The sequence below is a fragment of the Silene latifolia genome, chromosome 3, assembly GCF_048544455.1.
Source record: "Silene latifolia isolate original U9 population chromosome 3, ASM4854445v1, whole genome shotgun sequence".
Lineage (NCBI taxonomy): Eukaryota > Viridiplantae > Streptophyta > Magnoliopsida > Caryophyllales > Caryophyllaceae > Silene > Silene latifolia.
This window is the reverse complement of record NC_133528.1, coordinates 144,499,870-144,511,906: the sequence shown is the minus strand read 5'-3', so window position 1 is coordinate 144,511,906 and position 12,037 is coordinate 144,499,870.

The following is a 12,037-nucleotide window of genomic DNA, read 5'->3' as shown; positions in this document are numbered from 1 at the left end:
CTTTGGGATGGTGTCGAGAGATGAAGGAAAGATCCTTAAGAACATCTCAGGTTTGATGCCTTTGATAGACATGTAGTCCTTGAATGCGCGGATGTGGTTCAAAGGATTCTCTTGTCCTTTAAACTTAGGGATATCCGTCATGCTAAAGTTAGTGGGCAATTTGGAATTGACGGCTTCATACTTACGATTGTTCTCCCTGTAAATGTCATTCCCCTTAAGGTACATCAATTGCTCCTCTAGGTATTGGAGCCTTTTCTCAGCTGCGGTCGTCCCTTGGAAGGGGTTCTCATCTTTAGACTCATCATCGGAAAATTGTAGTACTTCTTTTTCAGGAGAAGGTAACTTTCCCTCTACATCAAAGATGCGGCCTTCAATAAGTTCGAGGCGGTCATAGGTTTGTTCTTGAGTGATTTGCATTTGGGCTATCGCGGCTAGGATTCGATCACTATTTTCTTGAAGTTGCTGGAGGTTCGTTTCATCACTTGACCCAGGCATCTTGGAAACTGGATAAGAGATCGACGACGAATCAAAACACGATCGACCATTCTATCACACTTGCTAAAAGAGGAAAAGTTTTGACTCGTGAAGTGGGTGTGTGCCACTTGTGTTGAGTGAGTTTTGAAGAAAGACAAGGTCTTTGAAAATGTGTGTCCTAGCCAACTGTAGTGTAGTTGTAGGAGTGGACTCGAGGTGAAGTTTGAAATGGGCGTTGTGGCCCGAATTTTGACGCGACAAACGGACAGAGTTTTGACCGGATTTTGTGCTAATTAAAGGCCTAATTTTCGAAATTCTTGATTGAAAGTGGGTTTTGATTTTTGAAAATTCGTCATGATTTGTTTTGAAATGGTGATCACGTAAGGTTTACACATTTATACAAGCATTATAACGGGATGCTGAGTGCATTTAGAAGGGTTTTGGTTTAAAGGGTGGGTTGCCATACCGAACCATCAAACCCGAAGTCTGTGGAGAGGCTCGTGCCAAACAGGAGTAAGGCCGATTCCTAGTCCATTTCCTCAAGTAGTGAAGGCCCTTGATACAAACAAGAGTAAGCATCATGGTATGGATGACGTCAATCGCTATCCATCCTTAGGCCCAAATAAGAATTAGGACCGTTTAGACGGGACGATTGGTCGAATGGGTTGGGTTGGGCCTAGGAAGGCCGAATTAAACGGTCTAGGAAGACCGAGTTATGAAAACCGACAATTGTCTTGTACAAACTTATTCCCTAACCTTGTTCAAGTTTCACCCTAGCTACACGTAAGTGTATGTCCCAGTGAGTCGCCAAACTGTGGACAGCGGGCCGCCCACGGGGGCGCTTGGTTGAGAAACGAGGGACAAGCGTTTGCATTTTGTATGGAGTCGCCACCAATTTTTATGGGAAATTGGAACCGTTCGAATACCTCATGTCATGTCAAGACACAAAGTAGTGACATGAACACTAAGCAATCGTTACCCTTAGCATTCTATGTCTAGAATGACTCTCGTGGATGTCAATGAACACGGGTGCTCACGGAGATCTGGAGTAAGGGGTGAGGGTACGTATTAGGAAGCTCTTTTGATCGAACACCTAATCCCGCCCGCCTCGATAGCGGCCTCTACTAATGATTAGGGAGTTTATTCGTACTTGATATATCGTCGGCTATATGCATGCAACGCAACATCCATAGATTAATCCTAACATGTGAGAATTAACTAAGTCGGTGAACAATTAGTTTATCATGCAATTTGGTCGAAGTAGGATTTAATGCTCATTTACATGTGAAAACATACAAACAATGAAAGAAATAATTATAAATTGCAATAATGAAAATTACATTAATTACAATGGAATAGGCGATTTACGTCGAAAATACCTTTAAAACGGATTATTTGAGAAAAAGGGAATAAAAGAAATAAAAGAAATAAAAGAAATAAATTAACGAATTGAAATTAGCGATATTACGAATATTAGTTGATTAATACGTAAACTAACTAAACTACGTCAAGGCAGAAAGGAGTTCAGGGACAGAAATCACCCTGGAACAGGCGCAGCAGGCACTGCGCCCTTTGGAAGAGGCGCGGCGATTCTTTGCGTCTGTTCCAAGGGTGAGTTCTGGCTGTGAAGCCGAATCGCAAAACCGTTAATGTTAATTGGTGATTTTAATGGTTGATTAAATTATTTGCTCGGATGAAAGTGATTAATGGATTAATTACATGCGATTAAAGTCATAAAAACAAGAAAACATGGATGAGACTAAATAAACAGATTAATTATGTGAAGGGACGATGTTAATGAATGATTAATTAAACTAACTAACTAAACGAATTATTAACTAAACATGATGAATGATGACGAACATGGATGCAAATATATCAATGACGAACCTCAGAAACCCAATATGAACAGATTGAACTTCTAAAACTCGAATTGAATTTAATGACGAAAACCCGTAAATATTGATTATTTAGGATTTAAGTTGGATCAATGATGAATTAAACATGTTAATGATGAATGAATTATATACATATGAAATTATATACATGTGAATTATTAATGTCGACAATTATACGAACGAATTAAAGAACAAACAAAAGAAAACAAAACAAAAGATGAATTACAGAGGACGAGGAAGAAGAAAAGAAGTAGGAACTGCGGCAGCCTCACAAAGAGGCGCAGCAGGTGCTGCGCTCCTTTGAAGAGGCGCAGCAGTTGCTGCGTCTTTTCTCGACGTCTGTCTACTGGAAATCCGCAAAAACAGGGTTTTAAAGACGGTTTTAGAAATCGGTTTTAATGAGGTACTTTCGACGTGAATCTTACAATGATGATTACGATAAAATAAAATACAATAAATAAATAAGGATTATTACACCCTCAGACTTACATGTTGACGGAACGAGATGAACTAAGAAAATCGATTAGTGATTGCTCGACGCGAATGCAAGGAAAGAATGCCCTCTAAAGAGGAAAACGATTTAACAAATTGATTAATTAGATTGATTGAGTGTAGTGGTCAAATTGGTCGGTCATGCAACGGAGAGGTGGTACCGGAAGGATCCGAGCTTACGTGGTCGAAGGTTCAAGCACGTAGGCGCCAATTAGTAAGAACGAAGTCTAGAATGCAAAGGGAGAAGAGAAGGGCGGACACTCGCGTGAGAAATATGAGGAACGAAAGCTCCTATTTATACTAATCACGCGGAGGAATTATGGTTTCGGAGACTCTTTGGAAGTGAATCTCGGAAAGATATAAAAAAGATACGTAAATCATGCAAAGAAGGGCACTGGAAGAGGCGCGCGACCACGTCTCTTGGAAGAGGCGCAAAGACTGCTTCGTCTGTTCCCAGGAGGTTTCCTCCTGTTTAAGAAAGATTTCCGTGTTTAAGTTATGGTAGGACGGATTTGATTCGATTATCTTTTGAATATTGCGGGATATTATTTGCCAAAAGATAAAATTTGGGAAATATGGAATAGAATTATCCGGAACATTCCAGAACATTCTGACTCGGGATTTAACAGCTTATCAGAAAATGGAGACGGTTTTTGACCCGGACTCCGAATGCACTCTAATTACTGTCAAAACGACCGTATCAGGACGTAGATGACAATTAAGAGGTTGATATTAATATTTGAGCAATCACTTGACGATAATCTTACGAATTGTCACAAATCGTTCCGCGAATCAAACATGCGGCCCAATCATCACCGGGTGGTTTGCGAGAGGTGCAGAAACGAGGTGTCTACAATGATCAACTAAACAATTCATGTTTTTTTATTCATTTCTCTTATAAAGACAAATTCTTTATTCTTAGATATCGTTTTAAGCGATTATAAATTTGTATTCTTTTTTTCCATTTTTGAGTTGGAATGTAAAATAATGGTAACAATATTATAGTTGTATCAGGATTTGCCTCTTTTTTTATGTTATTAAATAGAAAATATATGGTTTCTAAAGTATTTCATTTTTTTGGTAAACAATATCACACGTTTGTTTTAACAATATCACACTATTAGTTTAACAATATCACAGGATGTGATAAACAATACCACACTATTGGTTTAACAATATCAAAAGATGTGGTAAACAATATCACACTACTGCCTTAACAATATCACAAGATGTGGTAAACAATATCATAAAAAACAATATCACCCTTATTATCTTTCAAAAAAAAATATCAAATGATATGGTAAACAATATCAAGTTATTGTACTAATAATATCACACTATGCTATTAACAATATCATATATCTATCTTTATTTGCTACTTTCCCAACAGTTATAAGAAACAATATATATCTTCATAAGTATCACGTCATATTGTTCTAGAAGCATTACCGAACAATATCAAACTTCACGCACAACAATATCACACTTTAGCCAAAACTATATCACATTCACAAGGAATCTTTTTGCTATTGAGAAACAATATCACAACATATAAGATAAAATATCATTGCTTATTCTAAACAATATCACAAAATTACAACAGTAATATTAATTTATAACGACTACAGCAGATTACTATCCTTCCAAAATTACATCAATCAGTGCATATTCAATTAAAGTTCTGTCAACACAGTCTGAGTACACAGATTAGTTCCTTTCTCTTTCTCTTCCTCTTCCTTTACCAATTTCTTTTTATTATCCATTTTGGCATCTTTTTCCAGCACAATCTTCAGCTTCTTGCTTGACGTTTGTTCAACCTCATCTTGTTTTAAATACCAGTACAACCGTTTCATACAACCATTTCATGACCATGTCTTAATTTAATGCAGCCACCTGACTATCTACTCAACTTTACGGAACTCAATTACATCAAACCATTAGAACGACACCAATGAAGAATATCATGAGACTTCATATCCCCTGGGAAAGTAACACTGATTCTTAGCTTCATTTATAACTTGGTTTTATCAATTAGCTTCTCTGGATGCATCATGAGACTTCATATCCCCTTCAAAGTGGATCTGCCATTCCCAGTAAGCAAACATGTGAGAGATATACAAGGATCCAATGTAAAGCTCGTCAAGAGCAATGAACCATACTGTGCTGTGGCGTCTACTTCCACTTCATCGATGATCCATCTCAAAGAAAGAAAATGTGGCCAACACATTTACTCCGCAGGATTCTTCACCTTTAAGCCGCTTAAACAACCTGGTTTACGCAACCAATAATCTAGTGGGACAAAGTCCAACCTATTGTACCAATAGAAGAAAGTAGATTAATCAAAACTCGAATCCACCAATGAATTAAGAGCACTCACAGAAAATATGAGCAAGGCCACAACTGAAATTAGACAAATCCGATCTAATTTTTTTCAATACCTGATGAAAACAATGGAATCAGAAGAACCAACAACAATATCTTAAAATTTATGTTGTGCTTGCTGCTCAACAAGATGAAATGGTGATGGTCAAACAAAATACCGCAACTCAATAAACAAGCAGAATGTAAATCAGAAACATATGATGACAACTCAACATCAAATCTATACCAAAACCAAACATACACCAAACTTGGAGACTCATTTGGCAGGTAAATTAAGCCTTAAGCCCAAAGCTTCTTAGGCCAATTTGGACCAAGTCATATCTCTGTCCAATAGGCCGCTCAAAGCTAAACAACTTTCACGATCTGACAAAAAATAACACAAAAAAATACAATGTAAACAAACAAGTAGTAATTGATTTCTGACAATCAAAGTAACAGGGATGTAATAAAACAATATCACACAGTCTGCTAAACAATATCACATAGTCTGCTAAACAATATCACACTAGATACTTTAGCAGCAAATACGTGATATTTATAAGATGTCAAACAATTTAGAACCTAAATCGGCGAAATGTATACAACTACTAGCTAACAGTAAAGAGTAACAATGTAAAACAGATGTAAATCAATCTGAAACAAATTTAAAAAGATTTAAAACAAGATACTACACATGTAAATTAGGTTTACATGACAACAAAACTCGAACAAAGTGAAATAATTTAAAATCGCAATCAAATAACAAGACTATGAATCAATCTCATCAAAATTATAAATCGAGAACAAAAAAATCATAACAATAGGTGAGTTGAACATAGATCAGGAAAAATTACTGAATATATAACAAATTCGTAACTTATTCGAATTAAATTAACCTAGATATATGAGAAAGAAGACCAATAAATCATATGAAATCCTCACAAATTAAACCTAATTTAGGAAAAAGAGATACAAAGCATTGAAATCACGATGAGTAGCTACAAAATCATAACAAACGCAGTAAGATGATTAGTAATTGCAAATATATGTAGCGAAACAACAATCACATGAAAATAAAACTGAAATTAAAAACTAAAGATAAAGTAGATGTACCTGACATCGCGATTTCGATTGAAAGACTATGATCGTTGATAACAAATAGTAGAATGACAAATGATTGAGCTGAGATTGAATTCGAAACAAAAAAATCACGAAAACAGGAAAATTAGGGATTGCGTCGAAGCAGATAGAAGGCAGAGAGAGAAAGGATTTGGGTGAGAATGAATGAATTAGGTTTGTTTAGATGGAATAAGGAGTATATATGTGCGCCCGCAAAATTACCATATTACCCTTACTTATCCGCACTAAATCATGGACGTTGGATCTCTTAGATCTGATAGCTAGTATTAATCCTCAATCCTCAAATATTTGAGTCATACTCACATGATCCCATTCCTATATATACATATATATATATATATATATATATATATATATATATATATATATATATATATATATATATATATATATATATATATATATATATATATATAGAGGCCGGATCCGGTGAGGCACCTCATTATGGCGAGGCGGCCGGACTCACCAAATTGTCAACACAAAACTAAAAAAGACGCCAACAAGACAACACAATGATTGAAAGCAAATGCATAGGAATCTTACTCATTGTAAAGCCGCTGAACATATTTTCGAAAGCAGAGGAGAGACCTACATAGCTTCCATATGTTTTCAGATCGATTTTCCGGAGGTAAGGAAACTATTATTTTAAATTATTATATAACACGATGCCATCTCTATTCTCCGCTGTACACCTCTTTATTTAAATTTAAATTATTATTTTAAAAAAGGAAACTCGACAAAATAAATAAAAAATAAAAACTCCTACGTAATTCCGATCAAGCATAACAACTGATCCTACGGCGTCGTTCCGGACACTGATAGTTACTGGCGTACTTACTGGCGTTACTGCAGTTTTTAAGTCGTTAGTCAGTCCAATTCCTGATTCAAGTTAATCGAATCTCATTCACGTTGTCCCTTTTGACTCTGATAATCGGCATTATCCTGCTATTTTGTTTTCAAAATCATACGAGATTAGATTCAAATAATGCAAAATCTAACCCGAGTTGTTGGTGAAGCTTATTTGCAGGTTTACGGTGATGGAGAAACCGGAATGCAAGTCCTGAATTCCTGCAGATGAATGCATATATATGGCAGCAGCTCAATTTGTGCTTCATTTATGAGTTGATTTTTAATTTTGTACGGATTGCTGTTTTCCGATTCGAAAGTGGATGTATTAGGCTGACAGACAAATTCAATTTGTTGATTTATGCCTTTTGCCAAGCAAATGAAAGTCTGTAACAGGTTAAAATTATTAAATTGGCTGTACAAGACTTAAACTGAGGCAATTCAAGGATATCTCCCAAGCTTCAGCTATATCTTCAAGCATCAGTCAGTACGAGTCTATGTTACTTTGACTCGGCTGAAGTGTCAGATACCACGGTAACATGTCAATTTTTTGGTCTAAAATGAAGTGGCGAACTAATATGTCGGAAAAACACAAATTTGTGTATTGGTCGTAAACAATTTATCTGGATGGGACTAAAATTATTTTAATGTGCCAAAAATTTAGACGAAAAATGGCATTCTCAATTTCTCTCCTCTTTCCTTCTCTTTCTCAATCAGGAATTGAGTGGATTTTGTTGTTTGGTGAATCTCAGACCTTGTTTTGTGAATCTCAGACCTTGTTCAGTGAATCTGAGAGCTTGTTTTGTGAAACTTGGTCATCATAAGTGGTTAAAATCACCTTTTTTGCTCTTTTCCTTATTTGGTGAATCTCAGACCTTATTTTGTGAATCTCATACCTTATTCAGTGAATCTTAGGGCTTGTTTTGTGAAACTTGATCATCATAAGTGGTTAAAATCACCTATTTTGCTCTTTTCTTTATTAGGTGAATCTCAAACTTTGTTTTGTGAATCTCGAGACCTTGTTCATGAATCTTAGAGCTTGTTTTGTGAAACTTGGTCATAATAAGTGGTTAAAATCACCTTTTTTGCCTTTTTCCTTATTTGGTGAATCTCAGACCTTATTTTGTGAATCTCATACCTTATTCAGTGAATCTTAGGGCTTGTTTATTAGGTGAATCTCAGACTTTGTTTTGTGAATCTCAGACCTTGTTCAATGAATCTTAGAACTTGTTTTGTGAAACTTGGTCATCATAAGTGGTTAAAATCACTTTTTTGCTCTTTTCCTTGTTTGGTGAATCTCAAACCTTATTTTGTGAATCTCATACCTTATTCAATGAATCTTAAAGCTTGTTTTGTGAAACTTGATCATCATAAGTGGTTTAAATAACCTATTTTGCTCTTTTCTTTATTAAGTGAATCTCGGACTTTGTTTTGTGAATCTCGGACCTTGTTCAAAGAATCTTAGAGCTTGTTTTGTGAAACTTGGTCATCGTAAGTGGTTAAAATCACGTTTCTTGCTCTTTTCCTTATTTAGTGAATCTCAAACCTTATTTTGTGAATTTCATACCTTATTCAGTGAATCTTAAGGCTTGTTTTGTGAAACTTGATCATCATAAGTGGTTAAAATCACCTATTTTGCTCTTTTCTTTATTAGGTGAATCTCAAACTTTGTTTTGTGAATCTCGAGACCTTGTTCGATGAATCTTAGAGCTTGTTTTGTGAAACTTGGTCATCATAAATGGTTAAAATCCTATATTTATATTTGTTCATCTATATGAGACTCGAACTCACATCTTGCGCTATAGCACAATGCTCTACCTTTTGAGCTAATAGATGATATTAGTCAAAAAAATTATTTAGATGATATTTATATTTGTTTAACCTGCAGAGAAAATCACCATGAGTTAATCAGGGTGGCATAGCACCAAGACAAACAAACAACCAAAGCATGCATCCAGAACCGAGGTAAGAACTCCGATTTTCACAAGACGGTATACGGAAAAAATAAACTAAAATTACCGGACTCGAACAAATGCAGGACTCGAACAAATGAAGTTTATAGCAATGCAGTTTATAGCAATGCACAAGTTATACTCACTCGTCCTATCTCTTTTCTTTGTTGCTGTCACCATTCATGGAGTTACAGGAGGAACAATGCTAACTCGTTAGTGAGACTGTTCTAAGGCTTAGTGCAATTGCAGATACCCAAGTAGAATTACCGATTAATATAAGCGAGCCTTCAAGGCTATTCAGATTTCGGGTGATATGGTCGAGTGCGCTGAACAGGGCTTAAAATTAAATTAACAGTAGAATTACTAACAGTCAAAATAGCAAAATAACTTATTTACACAAGTTACAACTAACAACAGAAGATGCTATCTCATCATCTTCAACTCCATTTCAAGTTTCAACTCTACCTAAAACCCACGGTTACACAGAAATCTATTCCTTATACCAGTTACCGCAATATTGTCGTGATACACAAACTACCAGTACCTAATTCTAATGATACACAAGCTGAACAAACTGGAAAGCAGCCAAGTCACATCTCAATCAGTCAATCATAAAAGATAGCAAAAGTTGCAGAGAAGAGGTAACGATAGCATACAGTTTAGAAACAAGAGAATGAGATAGACTGAAAACGATAAGTCATCCAAGGATACTATGCAAAAGGAACTAGAGAAAACAAGCTCGAATCGAAAACACACAAAGTCAAATAAATCAGTGAGCAAAATAGAAATAAAATCATAAAAATAAAATCAACAACTTAAATGCAACAAATCTAAACAATGTTCGATCCGTAATAAAGCAACAAAGGCATGCAAAGTTAAAATAAGTTGACACCGAAAATCAAATCAAAATCAGTAAAAATGACGAGATTTGCGAAATTAAAGCGAAGGAAGAAGAGAATCACTGCGAATCGAGCGAAAAACAATGAAAAATTAACAAGAAATCGAAAAATAATGCGCTATAACAACACGATTGTTAGAGAGATAATCGATCTTCCATGGAATTTTCTCGGCTTCGAGAAATCGAGTTCAATTGATTATAGGACACAACTAGTGAAAAATACGTTTGGCATCTCACAAACGGCGAATTGGTTAATGCAGGGAATTTAGGATAGATAGCTCGGAGCATTGCCATTGAATGGGGAGCTTCTAAATTTGGTCCCCAGAAACGAAATGGTAGCCAGAGGAGCATAGTGTTATAAAATACAACCTACTGGTTGAGTCGTCATCATTGAAGCCATATAAAAGAAGAACAAACAAGCAAGGGATACTATTGATTAGGCTACATAGGAATAGAAGCAGCAAAAAAGAAGGGTCAATAAGCTAAACAAACTTAAAGAGAGTCTTAAGACTCTTTATCATTGTTGTTTCCAATCTAAGAAGTAAGAACCCTATCCTTTAACCCATCAATAAAGTTTCTAACTTGTTGCCACTCTGGAACCGCATTGAGCTCATCCTTAAGCGTATCAAATAACTAGGAGCACATGTAGCGCATCATAATCCTCCCCAAAAAAACTTGGTACAGAGCGAAATTCATTCGATTCCGATTGAATAACAACCATTATAAGACTATCAAAATCTGAATTAAGATTAGCACATTCCGCCTCGATAAATCAAAATCACTCTCCGTAATCAGAAACTCACACTTACTAATAGACGCAAAATTCGAATCAACACCAAAATACGACATTTCCTAATTAAAATCAACACAAATTACTACATTCTTCGAGTACTACTTAACATCATAGATCCTCTACACATTAAGTTTGAAATTAACAACACAATCGTAATCGCATCTACTACAACACAAAATATCAAACAAAATTCACAAATTACAGAAAATAAAACCCTAGATTTAGCACAAAATCCAAAAATTATGAAAAAAACAGCAAAAATGCAAAAAAATTAAACCTGAACAGCACTATGAAAGATTCCACCAAAACCAATACCATCTTTGAAGAGCTTATTAATGTTGGAAATAGCGTTGTTCATCTTTTCGGATCCACTGTTCGTCACATCATAGATATGTAGTACAACATCCGTCATCTCTTTTCCCCAAATTCTAGGGTTTATATTTTGCGGAATATCACAAAAAGCCTAAATCATGAATTTTTTTTGTTTGTTTTCCGACACTTATTCTCTCTCTATGAATGTCGATTTCGGAGAAGAGAGGAGAAAAGTGACGGAGGAGAAGACGAGATGAAGAGAGAGAAAGTGAAGAGTGTGGAGTCAGTGGAGTAACTGAAGAAGTATGACGTGAATGGTGTTTGTTAGATTTGGTTTTGTACGAGACACGTGGAATTATCTAGTGCGTTATTAGTTTTTAGATCCAATGGTTTAGAAGGTGTCCAAATACCTCACCCTAAGAAGGGTGCCTCACATGATTCAATCTCTCTATATATATATATACATAAATATATATATATATATATATATATATATATATATATATATATATATATATATATATATATATATATATATATATATATATATATATATATAAAAAAAGAGAGTTTTTTCGAGCGATCTGAGAGCGTCCACATCATCAAAAATTAATTTGGGAAAGTATAATAAATAATAATTTTTGATGTAAAAAATAAAGTGGAGAATCTTTTAATTATTATAATATATATATTTCCTAAATTATATTCAAGTAATATTTCCAATTTTTATATCAAACTTTTACATTTCATTTTGGCAAAAAAGTATCGTTAAAAAAATTATTAAAATAATATAATTAGATTCATGGTAAAAAAATGTTATCAATAGAGTATAAATTTCATATTATTTACACATATTAAAACTTCTTAGTAT